Source organism: Patagioenas fasciata, chromosome 2, assembly GCF_037038585.1.
Source record: "Patagioenas fasciata isolate bPatFas1 chromosome 2, bPatFas1.hap1, whole genome shotgun sequence".
NCBI classification, from domain to species: domain Eukaryota; kingdom Metazoa; phylum Chordata; class Aves; order Columbiformes; family Columbidae; genus Patagioenas; species Patagioenas fasciata.
Genome location: NC_092521.1, coordinates 99,746,174 through 99,772,822, shown reverse-complemented (window position 1 = coordinate 99,772,822; position 26,649 = coordinate 99,746,174). Strand labels below are relative to the sequence as shown.

At 37.7% G+C, this 26,649-nt stretch overlaps 1 long non-coding RNA gene across 1 annotated transcript in view; it reads right to left on the bottom strand.

Moving 5' to 3' along the window:
- Positions 1-7,952: 7,952 nt before the first annotated feature.
- Positions 7,953-26,649, bottom strand: part of LOC136098868 (uncharacterized) — a 301,064-nt gene continuing 282,367 nt past the window's right edge. The window contains exon 7 of the long non-coding RNA XR_011737613.1: positions 7,953-11,267. This is a non-coding gene — a long non-coding RNA (uncharacterized lncRNA). The remainder of the gene's footprint in view (positions 11,268-26,649) is intronic.

The window sequence follows — 26,649 nt, the reverse complement described above, 5'->3', positions numbered from 1 at the left end:
AATGGTATGAAGCCCAAAGCAATTCATCACTGGGAGCATTTACCATTGAACTCAACAGAGCAATAGAGATACGCAAAATAAAAATCTAACTTGCTGTTCAAGATTTGTGCCTAGACTCTAGGACTATATCCAACCATTGAAGCAAGTAGAAATATTTTTCAGGATGATTTTAAAGCAAAGAAAGGAAGATTTTACTGACAGTAAATGTAGTATATGTCATTTGGAACCAGGTGCTTAACTAGTAATGTGATAATTTCTCTACTATTACTATCTTTTTTTTATTTTTTTTTGTGAGATTCTACAAAAAAGTCTCCAAAAGTTCTAGTGGGCAGGGGGCGGGAAAAGAGACTATAACTCATCTGTACAATATAGTTTACCTTCACAGGATTATTTCAAAGGCAATCCACAATTCTAATAACAAGGGATACAGTGTAGAAATCACAAATACCATCTAACTTCAATTTCTGAACAACATAAATTCTCTGAGGGCTATATTTTAAACTGAGTCTACTTATTATAAATGAAATGTATACAAACAATAAATTATGTCAGACATGTAAAGTCAGTAATCATACTTATGTATATATCCATTCACTATAGAAATCAAATACTACAATCTTGCATGGGAATAACATCATAGGTATACATATTCCTACTGAAATTATTGGGTTTACTGATCTGTAAATCTATTCATACATACAACTATTTCTACCTCAAGCTCTTAATGAATTGTGCCTGCAGACGACTTTGGCAAACCTTGAAGACTGCAGCTGAGCCTCAATGTTCAATTCAATTGAAACTTAAGACTGACTGTCCATAGGTTTATATGAAGTGTTAAAAGGAGGTTTAAGACTAGTTTTAAAACATAATTGTATCTTTTTGAAGTTCCTTGTGCTGGTATCCATCTTTAGGAACGAAGTTAAATTCAAATAAACATCAGTCTTGGAAAACGGTAGGAATGTCAGCTATGGTGGTCCAAATTTTTTCCCCAAACAACTCAATGACTATCAGATAGCATTTCAACAATATCTACTATCATTGGGATTCTAAGGCTATATTTATATATATACCTTATAATTGAACATTTTTTAAAATATACATTTCCTCATAGTGATTTTTCATTTTCTTTCATGCACTCAAGTATGAGGAGGAAATGAAAACAGATGAGTAATTGTTCCTAATATCCTCTGACCTGTATCTTTTTTCATTCAGGTGAAGCAGTACAAACTGCCCTTATCTTCAGTGGAAGAAAAAAAAAAAACAAACTAGGTTCAGAGACTTCTCCCGTTTTCTCTGATTTTTTTTTTTTTTAATGATCCCACAGATTCTGTGGAACACAAAGACAATACAATAACATTTTAAAGGAAAATGCAGGGCTCACCTTTCAATCTGCAATTTTATTGTGCATTGGGGGAAAAACCAAATCCTGTTGCTTACATTGTCACTAATTCTCTTTCATATCAACATGTTTATGCTCCATTGATCATCTAAGAAGCACTAGACTCTCATTATAATATTCTGGGTTTTGTGGGGAAGAATAAGTTTTCATGGCATACTGCCTTCTTATTGAATTACAAGATATAATAGCTTTTTGGTTTTTTCCTCATGAAGTTCTGAAGTTCTTTCATTGAGCAGTAACATTTTATATCAATATTGGCCAGTCCACATCATCTTATTGTTCTTCCTTGGTGCACAGTGTGAGGGGTAACAAACTCTAATAAGTGAAAGAGGTTAAAGAAAGACTTTCAGGGTCACAGAAACACTTGGTCTCTGGCTCAAGAGGTACTGATGTATAGATGGATGAACGTTCCTTTCCTGTTTACCATTGACACTGATCCCTACTAAAAGTCCTGAGGACATGTTGTGGACAGAGCCCTTTGCCAGGAATTCCTATATTTCACAACCATAAAAAAATGATGGCACAGCCACTAGCCAAAATTTTTTCAAGAACACTTCTAGAACAAACACTGTTTTACAATTTATCCAGCCTGCTACCAGAAAGTGCTTCATTAAGCATAAAAATTAATAGTATTTACTAACAATATTTAATAGTAGTAGTCTCTCAAAACCTCACTTTTCCTGTCACAAATCACCACACTAATTATGGGAACATTTTTCCCTTTTTAATAAATGATAGGGTTCATTACACTGAAGAGTTCAGATCACTTATTAATTCACGAGTGACAGTGTGAGTCATCAAAAATGCTAAGAGCAGTAATTCTAGCATATCAAAGCTATAAAAATTGTATCAATTGTACCATATACCACATGTTGCAAAGGAGTTTGCAGAATGCAAAATGCATAACATGCATGTTCACTCAATGAGTAGGAATCAGTTTGTGCACTCAATGACTAACTCTAAAAGTATTCCCATTTACTAATGAAGTTTTTTTCACTATTAAGCTGACTACCTCCCTCCAACTTTCCGTGCCAAATAAGTCAAAAGTTGATAAAGAATATTATGGGGTTTTGCAGTATTATCAGAAATACTAGACCCACACTCACCAATCAAGTCACAGTTACTGTACACCAACAGTGAAAAAAAAAAAAAAAAAAAGTCCCTTGCCAGCAAGTTCCTGCTCTGTTTACTTTTAATTCAAACAAATAGGAACCAGAAGTATGCAAAGTGTGGTATATATAGCATAGCTTTTCTCACTGTCATTCTTTTCACTCTATTGCTAAGTTAGAAATCATTCCTGAAATATAAATAGATATTATTGTGCTTACCTTTTCTGACCTCATGTTTGGAAGCACTACGCATGGTTTGCAGGATTACGCCAATAATCATACATGACAATAGGCTCCTTCTTTAGCCAAATTATTGAAATAACAATAATCTTCCCCAGGAGCCATTTTTTTGGGAGATTTCCAGCCTGATTTCACAGATAAAAATAGCTCACTTAACTCAAAAAAGCTTCCAAGCCTTTTGATGATTATCCAAGCCTAACAAAAGCCTCAGGACCTTTTGGATGTTCCAACATCATGGACCTACAGCACATGTGCTAAAACTTAATATGATAAGAGCTACCTGAATCAATTTGATTTCCGTGGTATCTTCATGAGACTCATGCAATACAGATCATGGGTCCTCATGTCAAAGTTAATGCAAAGAGCAGCTCAGTAATTCTTTAAAATGGCTTTTATGTTTTGCAAGGAATCTGTTCTTCTGCTTTTCTGTTGCATCAAAGTGAGAAAATAAAAAAGATTGGTTTTTATCATCCTTTACTAGAAAATACTTCATTGTATTAGAAAATTCTCTCATGCTCTCTCAAGGGCCACGTGAAAGAAGAAAGTAAAATGTACAGCCTGAATTTCCTGAGAGATTAGCCTTTGATGGATGGTACCACGGAAAAGGTAAAGCAAAAGCAAGAAGTTTAGAATACTCATTTATTTTTATTTTCACTTGAGATTTCTTCTAAGTGAAAGAAAGGTTTAGGTGAATAAGACATAAACAGACTCATACAAAGCAAATCTTGAAGCTTTTAATACAGTGGGGGATAGTAGCATTGTTCTGCAAAAGATGTTTTCTATCACCTCGATAACCCTTGTTGTGCATGTTATAACTCACAAAAAAAGAAAAAAAAAATTCACTGCTGCTTTGAGAGGGAAAAGATACCTGTATGATTATTTTTGTTATGCACATGCCTTGCCACTACAGGACAAGACTGCTCCTTTATATACTGAAAGGCTGCAAAAAGGTTTCCCTGAAGCCTTCTCTTCTCCAGGCTGAGCAACCCCAACTCTCTCAGCCTGTCTTCACAGGAGAGGTGTTCCAGATCTCTGATCATTTTTGTAGCCTCCTCTGGACCTGCTCTAACAGGTCCAGGTCTTTCTTGCAAGTATTGCAAGTGGCATCGCATGAGAGCAGAGGAGAAGTGAAGAATCACCTGCCTTGAGCTGCTGGCCATGCTTCTTTTTATGTGGCACAGTATACCGACAGCTATGGTGCTTAAGCAGAGTGCTATTTGCTTTCTGAGCTGCTATGGTTTTTGAACCTCATGAGGTTTGCATAGGCCCACTCCTTAATAATGAGAAAATATTCCTTGAGCAGGGATCTCCATGAAACTATCGTTTTAACAACAGTTCAAGAAATATTTCTCAGTAGAAAAAGGGACCAAAAACTAGTATGACAATGTGCTATGCAAAAGCTTTTGCAAAATGCAATGTTGTACAACATATATCAATGTGCAGCTCAAGATGAAAACATAAATAGCAATTAACAAATAATCTGATGAACATAAGAGGGGTTTTTGTGATAATTTTTGAAAAACAATCTTTTATTTGGAGTCCAGAGTTAGCCACAAGTCAGTTAACTAACACAAACTTTCAAGTAACATCTAATAAAGATACCTGATCCAGTAACACCGTGAGTAAAAAAGAAAGACTTTTCCAAGAATTCTCCCTGTGGCCAGCACCTACAAAGCAGAAATATGCAAAGCTTACACTAAAGGAAACTGGATTGTTTTTTTCTCTCTCTCTACATAAGCTCATTCCCTCTAGAAATCAGTGAATACCTCCCTATTCACAAGTAGTTATCAGTGGTTGTAAGTTAGCAAGATTTCTCCAGTGAGTCCACTCAGATGGGTTTTTTCTTTCAAGGGAAACCCAATTTCAATAACATATTAAACATACACTTTCCACTCCACTGAGTGTTTTTAAAGAGCTGCCCTTTTTATCATCATCAAACCTATGGACTTCAAAATCCTGATGGAACTGAACCCAAATGCTGAATTGCTTCTTTAAGCAGCTATTACAAATAGGTAGGGTGGTGAAAAATGGAAACAATGAAGGATTAAGCCCACTTTACTACACCTTGTTGTCCTTCCAACACCCCACAGCTACCCTCAAGATCCTTACTTTCAGGACCATGGCTGTGTAGGCCTGGGTAAGTTAGCGGCAAGAAGGGGGACCAAGGCGAAATTCCCGGTCTGGAGGCGTGAAGGCGAGTTAGCGATTAACTCGGCAGCAATAGGGAGAGGCTGGCGGCCGAGGCAGCCCCACGGCCTGCTGGTGGTTGCTAGGCAACTCGGGCCTCCCGCTGCCCCCCGGGCCTTCAGTGCAGGCCGAGGGGGGGTCGGAGAGCTGGGGAGAGAAAGGATTTTTGACCAGGCTACAGAGGGCCAGGTGCACACATACATTATTGTAAATAAGGAGGGAGTGGGGAAAATAACCACAGTGTTGCTCCGCTTTCAAATTCAGAACATTCAGTGGGTAGCAGGTTTTCCTGTGGTTTTTGTGTTCATTTTTTTTTTTTAATGTAACTGACAAAATCTGGCAACAATGCGCAGTGTAAAAAGTGACATTTTGACTCTAAGGGAGGAATTATTTGCAATTTGTTTTGAACAGAAGCTTAGTTCATGTCAGATGTGAACCTCCAGACAATCATTAGTTTAAACTGCCTGCTATGTGTTTAAAAATTTCAGTCAATTTAGAACTGATCTGAATTGCAAATGGGATGGTAATAAGCCATTAGGGAGCAACATATCTCTCTTTCACACTTGCAGCCCTCTGCTTTAAGGAGCCTGGACTGCACTGAAATATGAAAATACCACTTTGGTCATGCGCATTGCTGACAAACATGGAAACGAAGGAGATTCAGAATCAGAAAGTGTCAGTAGGAGGAGAAGACCAGGAGCCACCTCAGGAACAAAGAAACAGGTGTATCCCCTGGTTTGAACAAGAGGCAGCACTCAGTTTTCCACAGAATGGTCTGACTTGCCAATGGCACAGTAATTCACGGGCCTGGCACCTGACCATCTGGGCTTGGTTACTTGGATTTCTGAGGATCTGAGGTGTTTCTCATCCTCTGTGAAACCATTTTTGTAAACGAGTGTAAGCTCTGCATCACCTAAGTTTTTCTGCACAGCTACCTGTATTTCCTCCAAATTAGCTGTAGAACAACCTTCTGTTTGCAAATGAGTGAAATATAAGTTTTTTCATTCATGAGCTTTCAGCTCAAGACAGTGCTGTGCAACATACAGATCCGTTGACTGATAAGACATCTGCACAACTAAAACAGAGTAAACATCTTTCAGATGATAGCGATAAGCATTGTAGATCCTATCCTAACTATCTTTTACCCCTGAAAAACACTATAAATCACCTACTGATGTTTTCTAGGTATTTCAGAGGTGGACAGACTTTCTTCTGCAGCCTTATTGCCGCTCTATAGCCACACTTGGATAGCTGTCACTGTTGGTTTTGTTTTTACGCTGCGTCACAAAATTATATACTTTGTAAAGCTAATCTATTTCATGGTTTCTCGAGTTTGCAGCCGAGGCTGACTCTATGCCTCACTATACCAGCTGATAAACAACATACTCTCTGAATTCAAGCAGATTCCCATGCAGCTATGATGGAGAAATGGAGACTTCTGATCTGCCTCTATAAAAGCTGAGTGGCTGGTACCTCGGTACCAACCAGCGCAGTAGAAGTTCCCATACCATTGGACACTTTTGCAGTCCTACAGCTGAACAGTTTCCTAATGGGATTCTGGGACTCCTTCCTTAGATGCGTAAATACAGCTCCTCGAGATTTTGTCTCCAGAGAACCTCTTTTTTGACAGGGCACTAGCCCAGAGACATAGACAGCAAACCACAGAGACTTTATAGAGTCTCACCTCACAGGAGGTCCAGTTGACCTAAATGCTGCTCTGCTAGCACACATTCTGGACAGGATTTCTGCAAAACATGCCTTCGTTCTTAGGAGAGCATTAAAGTGGATATCTCATTAATTTTTTCTTGGCATATCCACTCAATCCCCTCTGCTTTTCAGAGATAACACCTTATAACTGCTGACTTCAGGTGTATTTGGATATTACTCCACATCTCGGCTTTCCTAGAAGGTTCATGTCAGCTTCTGTCTGTCTGGCAATATGCTAGAGAGGTGATTGCTTGCACAGTGCCTTTATTGAACTGCCACACAGCAGAAAGGAAATGGGCATGGTCAAATAGGTCAAAGTTAGAATGCTGAACCAGACACTTTGCATAAGAAGGGGTCAGCTAAGCAAGGAAAATGCAACTCAGGTAAAACTATGGAAGCAGATGAACAGTACAAGAACTCAATTAACCAGCTTTCCACCCAGGACAGAAATAAATCTTTCAGTCTGAGCCTCTCTGAGTCAAACTGTGCTCACTAGCACACATCTGAACCAACCTTAATATGGGCTAATTCTAATGACACAGGTTTCTAAATCTTGGTGTAAACATACGTGGAAAAGTATGCATGTATAAATTATTCCACTTTAGCATTTGCAAGAAATTCTATTGCACAAATATTAAAAACAAAGGGACAAAATACTTTCAGTATTCAAAATTTCATATTAAAAGGCTGTGGCAATATGAATAAGCTTCAAACAGTGAAATCCTGATATTTTGTTTTGAATAACTTCTTCAAGGACAGGTACATCTAAAACTACTTGAGCACTGCAAACTTTGCAGACAATTCTGCATCAGCAAAAGTAAAGAATTCTGAACTCTTTATTCCCTTGGAGCACACCAGAATATTCATCTCCCTCAAAGCTACACGCAGTAAATTAATCCTTTCCAATTATATTTGCAAGGCATATTTGGGGTAAAAATTCTCTGCTTTCATACATACACGTGTGGTTCTTCCACTCATTTTAGCAAGATAAAAGACATTTCCAATTTGGATCTCTGAAAAGGTCTGACATTCAGTATTTATTATTGTAGCAAAGATGAAGAACAGTCCTACTGAGCACTAGTATTTAAGATTTATTCCTTTCAGAAGTGATATTATGGCACAGGACAATTAACATATTCCCAGAAGTATATCTTTCAAGCAAAAAATTTCCTGTGATAAATACAGAATTAAAGATGGTATTATATGTTAATTCAGATTAAAATGGAGCAGTTAAATACTTCCAAATCTAAACTCTAGCTATTTACAATTTCCCCAGAAACTGCAAAGTAATTAAAAAAAAAAAAAAAATCATGCTTTCCTATCATTACATTAGATTTAAGACAGTGCACCAAATGAGATAATCAGAATCTAGTAAAACACTGTAAGAAGAAAAATATAGAAATATTTTGCTCTCTGCTCCTTTTTTAGTGATTTTAGACTGTTCTGTATTTTTGTCTGCCCTGAAGAGGTATTCAATATTCATTCCATCAATTTTTCTGGCAAACTCTGTACATGTCAAAGTCCATTCTCTAAGCATATTTTCTACACGCAATTTGTTTAATCATCATAAATAGGTTTTTGCATGTAAAAGTAACCCCTGCACGTACACCACCATAATCTAGTAGATATATAGGAAAACTGTTAAGATTTACATATCTGCTCCATTTACATTTGTAAACTGACTTCCATGTAGAGGGTTCTTATCCTTATTTGACATGTGGCACAGGCCAAAGATCTGCAGTTGTATTTACTGAAAGGAAACCAACACAAACAGTGAAAGGGAAAGATATGAGCAACTTGGGAGATGTGATTTCTTGGACTTTTAAGCATGTGTGTGTGTGATAGTCGTATACTTTTTGTGTCAGATATTTGGCTAAATCTAAATATTACTTTTCACATGACATAGTCCTGAGAGTATGTAGTATAAATTATCATATATTAGTTATGAAAAGATGGTCATGTGAATGGAATCTGAAAGACAAACAATCATCTCTCAGCTGCAACTGAACATAATCCAAACACAGAGTAATATTTTGCTTTGGTTAAAGAAGAATGCTACAGGAATCAAAGGCTCAGACCTACATTCCTTCCTTGCATGGATACTCCTGTTTATTTCAGTGGGATGGCTAATGTAACATGTTACAATCAATCAATGCTATGTTTATTCCCCAAAGAATATCAGCATAGGTACATGACATTCATGTAAAAAACACATCCCTGGGTAGGTCCTTGCAGAGGTCTTTTATATTGGAATGAATTTTAATCAACATACTCAAGGTTGAAGTTGTGAAAATTCAGTTCTTGACTCTAAATCTATCTGTATCATTGCTGATAGATTCTGAAAAAGTTTCCTAGCCAGTAAGGCAAATGGTAAACACACGTCTTTTAGAAATGTCTTTGTATGAAAATACTGATATGCACTCATTTAATTGGAAGGGTATCATGGCCGTTTCCAAATAGAGGACAGGAAGGAAAAGCACTGTGCTCTGAGATTCATTCAAATTCTTAGAGAGTAGCAAATTCTCACCCCATTGCCCCCAGAAAGAAGACAGAGGAGTTTTGAGCCGAAGTCCCACCTTTTGTGGTGCTGCTGATTTTGCAGTATCCAGCTGAAGTCCATCTGAGCTGCTTCATGCTGTCCTGTTGCTGAATCCATGCTATGCCTGCTGTGGTAAATAGAACCTCCTCCCATAAAGTTGGAGATGAATGTGGTATTGCATACAAGAAGTGATGTATAAACACAGAGTTGCACAAAGTCCCATATGGTTTCCACAAAAGAAAGCTGGAAAATATCAAGGCAGATGCTTCCCACAAATACCACCTAGATGGGGGAAGAAGGAAATCTGCCTCCTCCATGCATATCTACAGAATTCAATCCAGCCCTTATTTCCCATCTTCCAAACATGTTTTTTATTCAAAGAATGAGACATGACAGAATGTATGTGTATATGAAATAACATGTGCCTTGGGGACAATAACAGAGGGAGGTGAAGATAACCCCAAATGTGAAGGTGAAGACAGTGATACAAAATGCAGTTCATCTCCTGCAGACACAAGCCTAGAAGTCCTGTTACTGTGAACATAAATAGTCCTGGACAACCTCCCCATCCAAAGGAAAAATAAAAAAAAGTCCTTTCCCTGATGAATCTGTATAAAATGTTCTCATTGACACAAAATAGAACATAAAGAAGTGGACAAAAATATCACAAAAGAACTTCTTCTAAAGCGTAGCAGATCATGCTATGATGATGTACCGAAAGGAATGACAGTGTTCCTGGATGACAGTGTTATCGAATGGCTGCTTGGAGCCAAAGTGTACTATGAAGCCACAACATCTTGCTCTACATCATCGTAGTCACTGCTGTCATCTCTGTCTTACTCACTTTGTTGTACTGGTGTGTGAGTGGGGCTGGCTTGCAGTTGACACTTATTTTCATTCTATTTTATTAATGCACAATGTTTAAATGCCTGATTTTTGCTAACATCTCCAAGCCTCCAAACTCTCAGTCGTATATGCAGTTTTCCCCTCAATGCTGTGAGATGATTTAAGAAAGATGGGATTGGACACACAAATAAAGGTTTATGTGGGTAAGACCATGTCTCATACCTTAAAATATATATGAAAAGGTATAAATATAATTTTTCTTATAAAAATTAACAAGAAGGCATATATCCATTTTACAATGAAAAAGCAAATTACACTGGGAGTAATTGTTTGGTAATGGGTTTTAACACTGCCAAGCACGAGACAGATCAGTCCTAACGTTAGTATGTAAAGTCTTTTTTTTTTTTCCACTTCTAACATGCTATTAAAAAAAAAAAAAAGAAAAAAAGGAAACATGCAGTCATTCTTAATATTCCACAGAGCTGCATTGCAGTTTTAATTTCTGCTTCATACTGATTTGGTAAAATTTATGTGCTTGATCCTCGAAGAACTTTTACATAGAAAAGAGAGGACTTGTTATTCAAAGACTGACACCTCTCTTTCATTCCTTTCCCTCTTCCTATGAAAATGCAACCTACAAGAAAGAAATGTGAAATATCTCATGGTATAAGAATTTTGCTTTGGTTCTCATACCAAAAGGTAATGGGAGCTGGGAGTGCTTTTGTTTGTGAGTTTGCTTTTGTTTGGATGGGGTTTTCTTTGGTTGGTTGGTTTTGGTTTGTTTGTTTGTTTGTTGTTTTGCTTTGTTGTGGTTTTTGTTTAATAATTTAGCAAAATTTTGCAGATGTTGAAAATCGATTTCCCTACAGCTCAAGAGGCCTACAGCATAGCTGAGTGCTTAGAAACTGGCCATTCTGTAGCTGGGCAATGTCTTACAAATAGAATGCATATAGAAAAGAGAGAAATATTACTGGAAATACCAAGGACCGTTTCCAAGACAATAGCTCTGAAGACAAGACATCCACTGGAGAAGCAATCCATCGGTCTATGTATCTATATGCCTTGTATGACTCTAGAAAACACTATTTCCAGGTATTAAGGCTCACTTCATCTTTAATAGCCTCATTAGAACTGCATAAGCATTCATCCACAGAGTAGCAATGGTGTGAGAAGTACCAAGAAGGATGGAATTCAGCAAGGTGGTGGGCAAGCAGAAAGCCAACAGTAGGCTGGATCCTTCCTGTTGAAAAAAATTGAGAAAGATCAGCAGTTCAAAGGTAGTTATGGACTATGCACCACCAGAAGAAAAGAAGATTGTGGAGACAGATATATGTTCTAAGGGTTAACCTGAAACACAGCTGTTCACTTTGCTGGCATGTATGCTTACCATACTCAATGAGGTGATTTATGTAACATAGAATACAGACACATAAATGTCTATCTTCTGGTACTAAATCCATTAACATTAGAATTAGATATGTCATCTGTAGTCAGTATACATTATTTTACTCATCAGTACATATTTATTCCTTTGTCACATTTTTGTTTAAATGAGCTTCACTGAACACAAAAGACCTGAATAATCTGATATGCAATAAATGTGTCCTTGTAGCCTTATTATTTCCTTAAACAGAAAAAGGAATATGGCTAGATCAGCTCAAATGACAATTCAGTGTCTTATATTAGGTTCACTAAGTTACAGAGGGAAACATTTATGCACTCTCAAATGAAAGGGTTCAAAAAATGACAGAATGTATAGTTAATTAGTTGACTGGATTATTCAGTCCCTGCATAAACGCATGAGCTCTGCTTTAGTGAAGAAGCAAGCACTGACAGAAGTTAATGCCTTAGAGATTCTTCTTTAAACATTTTAGACTCTTGTCAAAATTATAATTGCATTCATATGAGATTTCCTGTATTTGGTAGAACAGGGAGTTGATCTTTTTTCACCTGGTAGGAGTTTTTCAGCTGGAAAAGGGAACCGAACAGATGAAAAAAAAAAAAATGGATGGCATGCATCAGGAGCAATTGTGTAGGTGCTGCACAAAACACCTTGCAAAACTGTTACTTGTCTAAAAGGCACTTATAGTATAAGAGTGGGATAAAAAATGACAAGCAGCAAAAACCAGACAGATAGATGAACAAAGAAGCAGTGACACAGTTGGTCAGTGTGATAGGCAGCATTCTCAGCACATCCCTAGTCTGACAGCAGTCAAAATTTTAATTAACTTCACAGCAAAATAGAGTTTTAAGGCAGCAGCTAAGGAAAATCTTTTACAAAAACGTGAGGTGAGACAAACTAAAAATCTAAAATCTGTGAAATGTTTAACTTTTTTGCTCTGAAATCCTTTACTTCTAAGGGAATAAATATAAAGAAAATTATGTGTTTTTCTGATGTCTGGATTCCTAGATCCGTACCCCAGCATGACACACTTTTTTCTCATTCACTGATGGTCTGTATTGTCTCAATGCAATTGAAGAAGCCTTAATTTTCAATTCCAATTCCTTCGCCTCTTAGAAAATTGGCAGGCCATCCCTGTAAGAAGAAAGCTCCTTTTGCTCTGAACACGTTTACCATCTCCAGGCACTCCAGACATTTGCAGGGTGTCAGCTGTGAAGCAAACATGAATATGTTCACATGATCGACAGCTGCAATGTGAAAATGCCTGTGGGGATGGGGAAATATTCTAGACCCCTACCCATCAGCTCTGCACACTGGGAAGTGATTAAAAGAATAAGCCTAAGAATTACCAGGAAACTGAAAGTTATTTAGGGAAGAAAAAAGACAGGAACTGATTTTCTATGGCATTCAGAAGGGATAAGATTATATTACCCCAGGATTCTTGTACAAGTATCCCTAATAGCAACCTTTTTTTTTTTTAATAAATTAATCTAAGCAGCAAAAATCAAACCTGGACTTTGAAACAGTGACATTAGGACCCATAGTGTTGTCTGAAAACCTGTCAGTAATTGTTCTAGCTATATAGAGAATCATATACAGTTTTTCTAAACTTGTGAACGCTTAGTGAGTTACTGCATCATTTACTAACCCAGTACTAAATACAACAGACTTTCCAAAACAAGGCTCCATCACTTAGCTATCCACTTTATATCCAGAACTCATTAGGACAATATTTACACTCAGATTATGGTCACTTAAAATGCACTTTTAAGTATTATGTTATTGTTTGCAAAGACTGAATATAAAGAGACTCGTGAAAAACAAAGTTTGATTTACAAATTAAGAAATACTCAAATTAGCATTGCTGTTTGTTTCCCTTTGGTGTCCACACCCTGACTTCTGTGGTTTTGTTTCTACTATTGCCCAGCAGACTCTTGCAAAAGGGTGTAATTTGCACCCACTTTTAAAAATATCGTATTAGTGACAGGTCTATTATTTCAAGTAATCCCGGTTGAAGTTTTGCAAATGACTTCTAAGTCAAAAAGAAATCTTTATATAGGCTTTGGTAAGCTGGACACATTTGGTATTGAAGAGTGTCATTCCCCTTTGCACAGTCAGGCTGCACAAGAAGAGGATTGTAACTGCTGCTCCAAGGATATATAGGAGAAAAATTGGCTCACTGCATTTGATGATGCTTCTCACAGCAGAGTGGTAGTTTGGCATGTTGCAAGTCACTGTGCTACAAGCAGCACAAACTCTTGGCACCTTGTCAGCAATTCCTGACCCTGTGTTAGACAGTGTTATGCTGGCAAGATGCCTCCTCCAGCACATAGGTGGCAGAGTCATTTTCCACAAGTCTCAGAAATAAGAACCAGATACTGTCCCCGTCAGATGGAGACAGTTGAACATACTATATTAATACTATATTAGTAATATTAATAATAGGGGAGACCTTATCATCATGTTCCAATATTTAAAGGGTGGCTCAAAGAAGATGCAGACTCCCTATTTACAACAAGGTACATGGAAAAGACAAGGGGTAATGGGTACAAGTTACGCCTGGGGAGATTCTGATGGGAAACAAAAGGAAAATTTTTCACAATGAGAAAAATCAGCCACTGGAATAATCTCCACAGAGAAGTGGTGGATTCCCCAACTTTGGACACTTTTAAAATTCAACTGGGCAAGGTGCTGGGCCATCTTGTGTAGACTCTGCTTTTGCCAAGAAGGGTTGGACCAGATGATGCTTGAAGTCGCTTCCAACCTGATATTTTATAATTCTATGAATACTGGTAATGCCCACCTCCAAAACCTCTCCTGACAGTTAAGGGGCCCTGTTGGAATGCTAATTTCAGCAATAGAGTTTATTGTTTTCCTGCATGGTTGCTGTCCTGGGTATATAAGACATCAGTTGTCTAATGTGTAGTTCATCAAGCTCTCATTCTTCTCCATCTGGACCCAAAGCCAGTCTTGTACACTGAGTTTCAACAACTACAATGAAAACATTATCAGGTCAGGGCACTGTGGAGGATTGCTGATGTCATGCTGATGAATTCTGAAGGTTCCAGTCACTCAGCCATATTACCCTGCAAGCCCCTAAGATGACATCCATGAGCTGCCATACTGAAATGCATATATACTCTAAGAACTGTGCAAACATTTTACAATTAATGACCACTCAAATTGTTTATTGAAAAGTATTCCAGTTAAGCAAAGTCTCAGCATTCTGTTTTTGTTCACTATGGTAAGACAATCACATATGAAAAAGTAAATACTTTTCTGGGCTGCAGTCTTTGAGTTTGTTTTTGGTAGATCCTCTCTATTCGTAAGACACTGTCCTGCAAATACCCATCTAAGTATTTGTTAAAGGCAAAAACATAACCCAGCTTCCATTTGGTATTATCAAATCTGCAGAAAGCACTTCCCATTCAAGAATTAACCATTAGACTTGAGAAAGTCAAGTACATAAGAGTCTCAAACTATGATAAAACTACCCTCTTTTCCATTTTGCCATGAGAAAAATTATTAATCACTATGAAAATATTTATCGTAGACAACAATGGTGTAAATCATAAATGAAGAAGTCTGTATCAGAGAATGCATCCTACTTCTCACTTCAACAAGGGCAGAGCTGGACTTTTCTTTGTATTTAATATTACGATTATTTATAGTCTCGACTTTACATGCAGGTGAGTCATTAAAAGGAAGACATTGCCTCTGCCTAAAGAATTTTTAGTCTAAACTAGCTGAAATACTTATTTGAGCAAGCAAATTTGGGTCTTGAGGGGAGAAGGAATGCTCTACACAGGAACTGAAGTATTGGTTCATTCTGAAGAACTGTCTTGTTCATCATCATGTTTCTAACAATGGAAGTGGGAGATGATCAGGATAAGACCATTAGAGGTAGGTAGCTTTCTGTTCCCAGGTCCTCTGTAGGCAGGAGGTGATCAAATTTCTGGAGTGGATACTGCATGCAGCCATCACATTGAACATGACTGTGGACCTGGTCTGCACAAACATGGCTATTTTTTCTTTAGAACACTTAAACTTTTGTTTTCCAAAACTGCCAGCTGCAGTGAATTCCACAACTTGTTGTGTGATAATGGTTTATTTTTGTTTCCTTTAGATAATTCCTTGGCTGTAAGGATCAGAAAAAATAAAACAAAACAAAACAAAACAAAACAAAAAAACACACTGCTAAAAAGGAGGGGTTTAATTTCTGTTTGTAAGAGTTAAAGATGGTGAAGAAGAAAGATGGAACTGTTCGCCTGATAGCAATCAGGAAGGGGGAATGAGGTGCAAAAGTAGTAAAAATTATTCAAGAGGACAGTCAGAAAGGAATTTGTCTCAATGTTACAAATAGCACAAATTCTCCTATAGGATTGTAACACTGGTAAAAATTTTGCTAAAAACACCAAATTACCTCCACTGAGACGTGTAAGAGCATATTCCATTCTCACATTTTATTATTGACATGTAGCTTCAAAAATAGGTATATTTATTTGAACTGCCTCCAAAATCACCTTATTTTTCTTAAATCTAGTAATGCTGGAGAAACTTGGTTTTATCCACAGCAGTTAAGGGCACAGTAGATTTTGGAAGAATTGCTTAGGTACATTTCTGCCAACAGACACTTGTTCTACAACATTAGCAGTTTTGTCATGAAATCAATTGGTCTCATAAACTTCTCTGATTGAATCTTCACTTTTTCTTCCAAACAAAATAGTTTTGACTGAAGAATCATCCTTTCAAGTCAAAATACTGAATCAAAGCAAAACTCCACTCAAAATTCTTCATGGAACTTACTTGGTTTTAGAAAGTGGTATTGCCCTGTATGAGAGGGAAGATCATATGAAGCAGAAGTGTATACTGCAATGGATTCAGACTTTGCAAAGCAAAGATTTGGGGTAAATGGATGTTGTTGCTGAGCAGTGATGATCTGTCAGTCTAATCATTGCTGCTTGTTCTATGTATGGAGAACAGTAAATGGAAATGAAATTACCCAAGTCTGGAGGGAATACTGAATGTAAAAATTTTTACAGGGTACAGGGATAAGTTCAGAAAATAAAATTTAATACCTTTTATAAATCAAGGCAGATTAAGTTCAAGTACAACTACAAAAGATTAACCTCAATCTTTGAGAAAATAAGTGCAAAATTTTATGAGAGCTGCTGGAAGAACAAGTTTTTTCCTCCTCATATTTCCTCCTTGCCCTTTTCTTCAATGAACTCTCCATAAAAGGGGAAGCTGAATGATAGAGTACACTTGGAATCTGACCTTAAAGTCAAATAATGAACCCTGACTTCAGCACTTTAAAACTATTCATTGTATTTTTTAACAGATGTTTTAGTTATATTCATTGTTACAATGCAGTAGCTTTTGATGAGATTCACGTAATTAAATGTTCTCTTTCTGGCACAAAATGTACCTATCAGCCTCATTTAAGCCACATAACATGGGTTACATCAAGGTAATCAGGACTAACTGATTGAGTTTCCACATATCTAGGATCCATTTTCAAAATTCCCTCTGATTTTTATATTGTTTATATATGCATTCTTCTGAATGTTCATCTAGACTCTTTTTCAGGGCCTTAAGCACTTTCCATAATTCTGGCCTTCAGATTTGCTTCTGAATCCCTCATTTTGTCCCTGTGAGCATTACGCCTGCAAGTAGTTTTTCATCCTTTCTCCCTTGCAGTGCATTCTACTCTGGCTTTTATAGCCTCCCTGACATCCAAATGGAGGTAGTTTTTCTATCTCCACATCTCACAGTGCAGCTGAATTCTTTTGTGGTCACTGAAGTGTGGATGCTGTCTTAGCTGTGCTGATTAGCATTTGTGGTGATGTGATGCCTCACTAAACACAGGGGAGGTCTCTCTCACAGCCAGATTTGTTGCTCCTAAACCAACTTTGAAGAAATGCATGATAGTTAAATATTCATACACATGCATGTGCATCCATATATATATGAGTCTTTTCAGTTAATTAATTGTAGTAGTTTCTTCTAAAGGCAATGTTTCAGTTCTGAATTTCAGGAAATCTAATTCCATTTGCACCTTGAAAACCTCTCTTTTACTGAGCATAAATGACTGACAACATTTGTTTCAACTTATGAACTTTTATTATTTAATATCTAGATGACTAACAGGCCCTGGTGGTTTTGGAAAAAACTGCTCACACAATTCTACCTAATTAATATGTGTGCCCTGACATAAATCCTCCAGGGTGCATGGGGAATGGGTACTGGTCCATTCAAATACAGGATTGAAGGATCATTAAGATGAACAGCTATTCATGAAAGAGCAATCACAAAGGATGTGAATTATTACCTGCATCAGTTTGGGGTTGAGAAAAAAGAGAGACCTCCCATAAACTCAGTTTAGAAGGATAAAAGAGAAAGAGAATCCTTTTGTTTAGCAGTATAAGTGAGATAAAAATAAACAGACTTACTGCTGCAAATACAGCCCCTCTACAGACATACAGGAAACATTAGAGATTCTCAAGAGGAAGTGGTGGGAGGTTTTTTACGACCCTTTTTTTTGTCTTTAACAAAGTTGGTTTTAGTATTCCAATACTCTCAAGCCTCACTGAAACCATACCTATGATAAAAGGGGGCAGGGAGGGTGTTGAAGTGGGATGTATATTTTTGAGATGTTTGGAGGTGATATCTGTTTCTCCATTTGGAACCATTGCTCTCACTGTGCCAGTTTTTATTGACCCACTTACAGGGTGTTCTGAGGGATGAAGGGGAGGAGGGAGATAGATGCTTCAGTAAGGACAACAAAAGGTGGCCTTTATAAAGTAGCATGTATGCTAAGATCCTCTGAGGAGAAATAGGTGTTAAAACCAGATTAAAAAATACCCTTCAGCCCTTCAAATACAGTAATGAAAACAAACCACTTTTTCTTCACTCAAATATTGAAAATATTAAATGTTTGAAAGTTCCACAAATGGAATCCAATTATTCTCACAACCAGAGGCTAATTTCCCCAACATTCTGAGCCACTGATGCTCAGCAACCGTCTGAGAGGTTTTGCACTCTAAAATCTAGGGCAGCTGACAGTCAACAGATCTGTTTCGCTGAGAGGATTTGCTGTTAATTTCGTCCAGCTTCTGTTTTCCAATGCCAGTCAACATTTTCCAAGTAAAGTCATCCATGAATTCATGCAAAGACTCAACTTAAAGCCCTTAGACACTGATGGATTGCTTTTTATGCTTTAGATGCATTCCTAACTCAGCCAAAGGGTGGGTACTTTGTGATGCAATGTAGTAATCATTTATGTATTGTTAAATTAGTGCAACTATTTGAGCACCTTAAAATGTTGAGCTGTTACTCTCTGCATGTGTTTAACTTAAATGATCAAAAACTGACAGCCGCAGTGTTATTTGTTCGAGAAAGTATATAAAAATCTGACCAGTTCACAAAACTGCCACATTGAAATCCTCTGCCCATCATTGTCACAGTGATAACTTAGGGCCAAAAATCAATATATATTCTTTGGAAAGCCACACAGAGAGTGGGGAGGGAAGGGGAGAAAGGAAAGACAAAAGAGAAGAAGGAAAGTAATTTAATCCCTGACCCATGGAAGTTTTCCTGGTTCAGTGTTCAGTGGCTAAAGCTGGAGTCATCAGGCAATGTTCAGAATTGGGCCCCACCCTCACACTACTACTATGTTGGCCACAAATATCTTGTGCAAAGGTGCTTTTGTTACAACAGACACTCTTTTCTGTCAAAATAACCTTGAGATCAGATTAGTACCGTGAGCAGCAATCAGCAGGTGGGGAAAAGAATATGATGCCAGTCAAGCAGGGATGGTTCAAAATGCTATCCTTCTGTCAAAAACCAGACCAGACAATGTGTCTATAATGTCCTATTGTAAACATATATCAATTGTTGTTGCAAATAGTCTTGTTTAAATTAAGCCACTGTAAAATCTATAACTTCGCTATCTCATCCATGCCACTTACTCATATGCCCTATTTACTCAAAGCTTGAAAAGCTGCTGATAATATTTACACTGTCTCTCTCAAACTGTATGTCAATCCAGCACAGCAGTTCTAACTATTAGGGATCTGCTTGCTATGGTATAATCTGTCCACATGCAGTCTCACTTATGAAAAACTGAAGCATTCACATCTCTCCACTACAACTACTGAGACAATGCCTGTTATTGTAACATCTAGGTCACTTGTTAAAGCTGAGTCACGTTACCAGTCATATTTGCCAGTCATAAAAACACTGATGCTCTCCAGACAAAAGCAGCCATGATTTCTCCTCTAAATAAATTTTAAGGTTTGTAGAAAGAAAAGAACAATATTAACATGTTGCAGTCGTCCATGATGCATATATCAAGCAATGCACATAGTTTGTTGTGAAAGTCATTTAGTCCTTTGTCTGGAAGAAACTAGTACATTTACAGGAGCAACACAGTAATTTCAGAGTAGATTCTCAGAGTAAATAAAGGTACATCAATTAAACTTTTGAATATATGATAGATGTTGTATAAAAATACCTTAGACTCATTAGTTTGGAAGAAGATTTCTTCTTCTTTTATGGTGGGCATTAGTCTGTTTATAGCAAATTATTTTGCTGCTCTGCCATTAAATATGTTTAACTTTTTTTTTTTTTTTTAATTTTTAAAAATCTGCTCATTCAAATAGTCTCAGCCTGACATCTCATTGGAATATATTTCTGCTGTGATTTAGAAAGTGGACAGGATTCACTCAGCCGGTCAATAATTGATTCAAAGTGGTGACCAGAATATAAAATTTGCACCCTCTAGGCAGAAAGTAGATTTCCAAAATGAGATCCAATATTCCAGATTTTTCCAAAGCAATATAAACATATTTTTTAATCTTTCATTAAGGGGGCATTCATAATATTATTCCCAACTCTAAGGAGACCCATGTCACACCATGGTTATTTTTCTTGGGTTTGTTTATTTATACTAAGAGATAAACATATCCTCTTTCCATGAAAAGAACATATTACTAAGATCGTAAACACAGACAAGGAAAACAGCATACTTGTAACAAATATTACAACCAAATATCATCCTGAAATAGAATAATTATCCCATGGTGCATGTGTCAAAACTGCAGTAACTTCTGAGCCCAGGAAGTTTATTTAAAACTACTTGTGATTAAAAAAATTTGAAAGTTTAGATGGAAGAGAGGTTTGACCTGACTTTTCAAAAAAAGACTAAATAAGGACATCACTCTGAATTGCAGTGTGTTTTAATGTTACATTAGATCTTTTCTAACATTTTCAGGGGCTAGATTTCCAAGTGATCTTTTAATTTTAAGAGTACAAAAGTAAGTTGTACCTAGTTTTAAGAGAAGAAAGTGTAAGTAGGTTCACAGTTATAGCCCACTAGATAACTTGGATCCATAACCTAACTCAAGTATTAAACACATCAAAACCAAGTAGGAAACTAAATCACAGCTTTTACCATCTTAAAACCCCTGTCACTGCACAGTCACAGAACCATAGAATGGTTTGGGTTGACAGGGACCTTAAAGATCATCTAGTTCCAACCCCCTTGTAATGGGCAGGGACACCTTTCACTAGACCAGGTTGCTCAAAGCCCCCTCCGACTGGTCCTACACACAATGCATGACAGACTGTATTAATGGTGAAAATATTCTGTTTATGAAGAGACGTTAAGGAAACATTCTGCTCTTAAGCAAAGCCACTCAGTAATTTAAGAAGATATTTTCCTTCTAGGTCCCTACAGATGGTTAATGCGTTACTGAATAACAGCACAAACTTCTTCCAGCTAAGTGGACAATGTTAGGAGGATTGCTTCAGTAAAATCTTTGTCCACAATAAACCTCACTCTTAAAAATCTAAGAAAAAAAAAGGTTTTCTTGCAAAGTTTGAAAAATCCAGAATTCATTCAGCACTGACCACCGGTTGTACATAGTCTTGCAACAAGATATTGGCCAACGTGAGAAGCTGGCCATTTGTTCCTATGTCACATGATTTTTGTTCCTTATTGAGTATAATGAATATGCAAGGATTTATCTCTATTATAATTTCTATATATATTTCACCTTTGCCAAAGCTAGCTTGAGTATGTGTTCAGAGTAGTCTTAAATTTGGCCTTGAGGGAAAACAAAATTGAGCAGCCTGGGCATTGCAAAGCAGCCAACATCAGTGAGTCAAATTAATTTCTGGCATGACCTTGCTGACTAGGATTCAGCAGGAAAGTGTTAGTGCAGGGGGAGCATGGATGGAGATAAGAAAGAACATATAGAAGACTGCTAAGGTGGTTTGTTCAGCGATCCTTGGAGCAGCAGCTCCAAGAATTGACAAATAAGAGTGTCAAATGTAGAAGTGCAAGTATTTGTCTTGAGCTGGAGAACTGAAGCTGAACAATTAATGCACTGTGTGTACACATAATCCCTTTTTAATCTTCAACATGACAGAAGTTTTCAGGATAGCACTCAACAAAATGATGGGTGATGAACAGGAATGCTTCAGTTAGGCAGGGAAAACCCTTGGAACTCCAAAAACTTGTTCTGCTGAACAAAGTATTCTTATTACAGCAAAAATTTACCTCACATACAGGCAACAGAGAAATTTGCTGGAATCACTTTTATTTCCCTTAATTCATATGCTTCAAGTCCCTCTTACATATTCAGTGACCTGACACAGGGAAGAGCTGGACCCCCAACATTTGCCAGCAGAGTTATAGTAAAGTTCATGGCTATGTGTCACCCTGTGCTATCTGAGGGCCTGACGTGGTGCAGCCACAGAAATCCAAGCAAGTGACTGCTTTCCAGGCAATTTTATCTGAATCATCCTTCTGAACTCTGGCTACAGGATTTTTCTGTAAGTTAAAGTCTTGAAACATTAAAGAACAGAATGCATCAACTTAATTGGAAACAGTTTTCCCTCAACACATCCTGCGTTTGTTCAAGGACTTGGAGAGAGGAAAAGCCCCTGCTCTGAAGCACTGTGACAACTTAAGATAAATTTCAGCATTACTTTTCTAACAGAATATAATTGAAAACATACTTCAACAGAGACTCTAACTCTGGGTAGAGATATGTTTAACCCACAAGTCTGGAGCTCTGCATTCCCAAATCTTGAAGGAATCCTGACTCTAACCCAAATTATCTTCTCTTTCTATAACAAGTAAAACCAGTTTTAATACTACTAAACTGAGGTCATCAATTATTCAAAGTCACTGCTTTTACCATCATTTATGTGTTCCTTTTCATCACACTGATGCCTAAAGTCTCCGTTTTTCCCAATCTCAAAGATTAGGTCAAATAACTGTATATCGTAGAAGGCAGTTCCTTCTTCCAAAGCCTTGACATCTAAATGGACAAAACTGGCAAACAGTAAGATAAAGGATGCATTGTCATCCCCATTTTCAGCCGGGAAACCATGCCTGAAGATGACTAAAAGTAGAATCCCAAGGGAGGTCAAGGATCAGATTCTCAAATGCTCATGAGAAGGAAAAAAAGAAAAATGGGCTGAGAGGGAAAGAGGAGAAAAGAAAAAAAGGCTCCAAGCCCTGTGGTTCCTACTTTAATTATAGATTTTCAAAATATTTTTTTGCTCATCTTGAAGATCTGACCACTTAGGCACCCATTTGAGTGCCCAAACGGGAAGTTACCTCTCTAGGAAATCAGCTTCCCAGTCTGGGTGCTACTGCCATTTTGAATATGGCAGTACACGAGTCACCCAAGGTCACAAAGGAAGTCTCTTGCAAAGCCAGAAATTTGAACCAACATCTCCTGTGCCCGAACCACAAGTCTATCCTTCCTCTCACTAGCAACACAGTGTATTTCTTTGTTAGGCTTCTTTCTAGTTAGATATAATATAATGGGCCTTTTTCTTTATTCATCTGTAATGGTAATATGACATTATGAGACTGGCACTTGTCATTCACAGGGAACGCTCTCTTTCTGCTTGCCCCCAAAACACAAACACATTTAGCAGATTGTCGTCTGCAGATTACACTAGAATCTCTGTATTTTAGAATATTTTTCCAGCAGCCTCACAAGAGTAAATTGCTCTTTATTAATATTTTTCAGGATATGGAGGCTGACAACTTGTGGATCAATCTCAGCTATGAAGAATTATTCCCCTTTCCCACAGCCTGGGGCAGGGATGAAGCATTTTTGGTGAAGATAAAGATAACATCACGTTGCTCATGTCATACACCTTAGCAGCTTCTGCTACCATGCAAGGGCCTAAATACTAGAGTAATATGTCAGTAGCCACTGGCTACCATCACGCGTGTGAGCAGCCTTAAACATCCCTGAAAGACATGTAGCGTAGTACAGCATGAAGTGGAAAACCCAGGCACAGTGCCATGTTTTCTTTTGTCACATTTTCCATTTTATTTAGAGGAACACATGTAATTACTCACCATTTTAAGCTCTGGAGACTACAGGGGGATGTCACTCTACAAACCAAGAGAATTATAGATATTCAATTTTTTTGCACAGACAAATAAAAGAATGCATGTGAGAAAGGTCTGATGTACAGAACTCCATTCATCTCTGAGTTACTATTTTTGCTATTTTTGCATTTGCTTTGTTTGGGCTTTTTTTTTTTTTTAATTCAGTTTCTTCAAACCCTGCCCTCTTTTACATGACCTTTTTGATCAATAGTCCTTTGTTGTGCTGTGAGGCCTTTGCAGCAGAGGACAGAATGACTACAGCTAATCCTTATCTAATGTTTACCTTTAAACTCTTTGGGTTTTGGCGCAGGTTTGAGACATGTATTTTGTTTAGATTTTAGAACTCTAAATGATGAGCATTACTTGAGAACATAGTCTCCTCCAGAGATCCTGGAGTTCTCATCTGATGTTCCTCTGCTCCTGCAGCCACTGCCATCTCTAACCCACAGACTACTTGCACTTTCCTGCTTTACCACCTCAGAAATTAGTGGATTACCTCAGTTCTTCTGATACATCTCTTGGCAAGTCGATGAAAGTCAGGTTGCCAACTATTTTCATGTGGAAAACAGGCCTCTCCCTGTCTTTTTAAGTGTAGAAGACATTTTTTGTGGGAAGTGGACTTGAAAAGCCTCTTTGTCAGATTCTGCAGTTGCACATCATTTTAAAAACCAGCTCCAACTGTTTTTTGTCACTATATTATCTTCTCACAGGAATTTCACTGACAAAAACTTGCGGCTGATTTTCAAATGGGAAATCAGTATGAAACTTTCTGTTCTTCCTGCCCTTAGAAAGCCTGTTAGCCTGTGTATTAAGAACTATTTTTATTTCAGACATTGCACTGTAGCACTACATTCCTGGCAGCTCCTAGAACAAAACCATTAAGACACACGGGACCCCCCTCCCCAGTAACTTTATCTCAACCAGTACTTCATTTAAGCAAACAGCCTAAAGCATGACTCATACCCCAGTGAGAGACAACTATTTGAAAATTTGGGGTCTGCTGTAACTGACCACAGTAAGGGCAAAGGTATCAAAAATAAGCCTAATGCTACAACTGCAGATGCAAAAAAAGTTAATACTCCCACAGAGTGAAAGCCAGATCCGTCAGGCAGCCTGAGACTCCACAGGAGATTTGGCTGCTACAGCACAAGGAGGACAGCCTGGGGCCAGGCATGGAGGTTCTAGCCCTTGGAATTAGATATATATGCACTTTAGAGTGTTGGTGACAATGGGAAATCCTTGGCCTGAGCATTTCTGTTACCAAGTGGGTAACAGTAACATACCATTTTTGTGAAGTAAGTTTTACCAAATTTGAAGATCCTCTTGATGTACTTCTATCCTGGTTTTGACTGGGATAGAGTTAGTTTTCTTTCTAGTAGGTGGTATAGTGCTGTGTTTTGGACTTAGTGTGAGAAGAATGTTGATAATACACTGACGTTTCAGTTGTTGCCAGGTAGTCAAGGACTTTTTGGTTTCCCTTGCTCTAACTGGTGCACAAGAAGCTGAGAGGGAGCAAAGCCAGGACAGCTAACCCAAACTGGTTAAAGGGATATTCCACAGCATATGACGTCATGCTCAGTGTATCAAAACTGGAGTTGGCCGGGGGGAAATATTGCTGCTGGGAAATGAATGGGCTATGGGTGTCACAGGTGGAGAGCAACTGCATTGTGGTGAGCAACTGCGTTGTGCATCACGTGCTTTGTATATTCTGTTATTATTATTATTATATTCTTTTCCCTTAATATCCAATTGAACTACTCTTATCTCAACTCATGAGGTTTTTTTCCCTTTCTTATTATCTCCCTCATGCCACTTGGGGTGGGCAGAGAGAACAAGTGGCTGTGTGGTCCTAATGCCTGCTGGGGTTAAACTACAACAACTTTAGAGCTGTAAAGTTAACCTGCAAAAAGGTATTTGATGTTTCTTTGGTTTAGTTAGGGTTTTTGTTTTTAATTAGCACACATACAGTTAAAAAGCCCTCATGCAAAGTTAGAGTTTGTCATTAAAATTACCTCTAAACTTACTGTGAAACAGATTTGCATCCTAAAAAAACCCAAGCAAACAACAAAAAAAACCACCACCACCACCAAGCCACAAAGAAGTGTACTAAGTCTTGCCCTTTTCCCAGTCCCTAACAGCAACTGCTGAGAAGGTGCCAGTTACCAACTACTGAAATGCTACAGAAATGTTCTAAAATAAATCAAGCATTTATATCCAAGTAGATATAACCAAGTTAAACCCATTTTCATCTTTACAATGTGCAATAACGTATTAGTGAGTGACCGATATATTGCTTATGAGAAGAAAAAAAAATACACGAAAAAGCCTTTTCACAGTTCAATAGAAAGTTACAATATTTGAGAAATGAATAAGAAGTCATGTAACAGCCTTGCAGCTTTTGAACTTTCACATGTTTCAGATTTTTCTAATGCTTGTGCAGATTAAAGAGATTCACATCTCAATGGCTGGGGCACCTCACATTTTTTCTGGATCAAGTTTAATGCTTTCCACACTGTAGAAATTTGACTTTGTATGAACACATCCTGAGTTCAAGGAATTTTTCATACTTAGGTGTGCGTTTTCCAGTTCAGTTTTTTTTTATATTAACCCTGTCAAAGGGCACAGTGTCTTGGATCATAAGAATTAGCAACTCCTTCAGTTTCACACATCAACACACTGGGCCTTTTCAGCATGCTTTCCTTGCCAGATCCCAAAAACAAATTAAAAGTGGAGGGGAAGGAAGCCAGGAGAGAATAAAACAGAAGACATCCATATTTTTTTACTTCTGTGTATTGT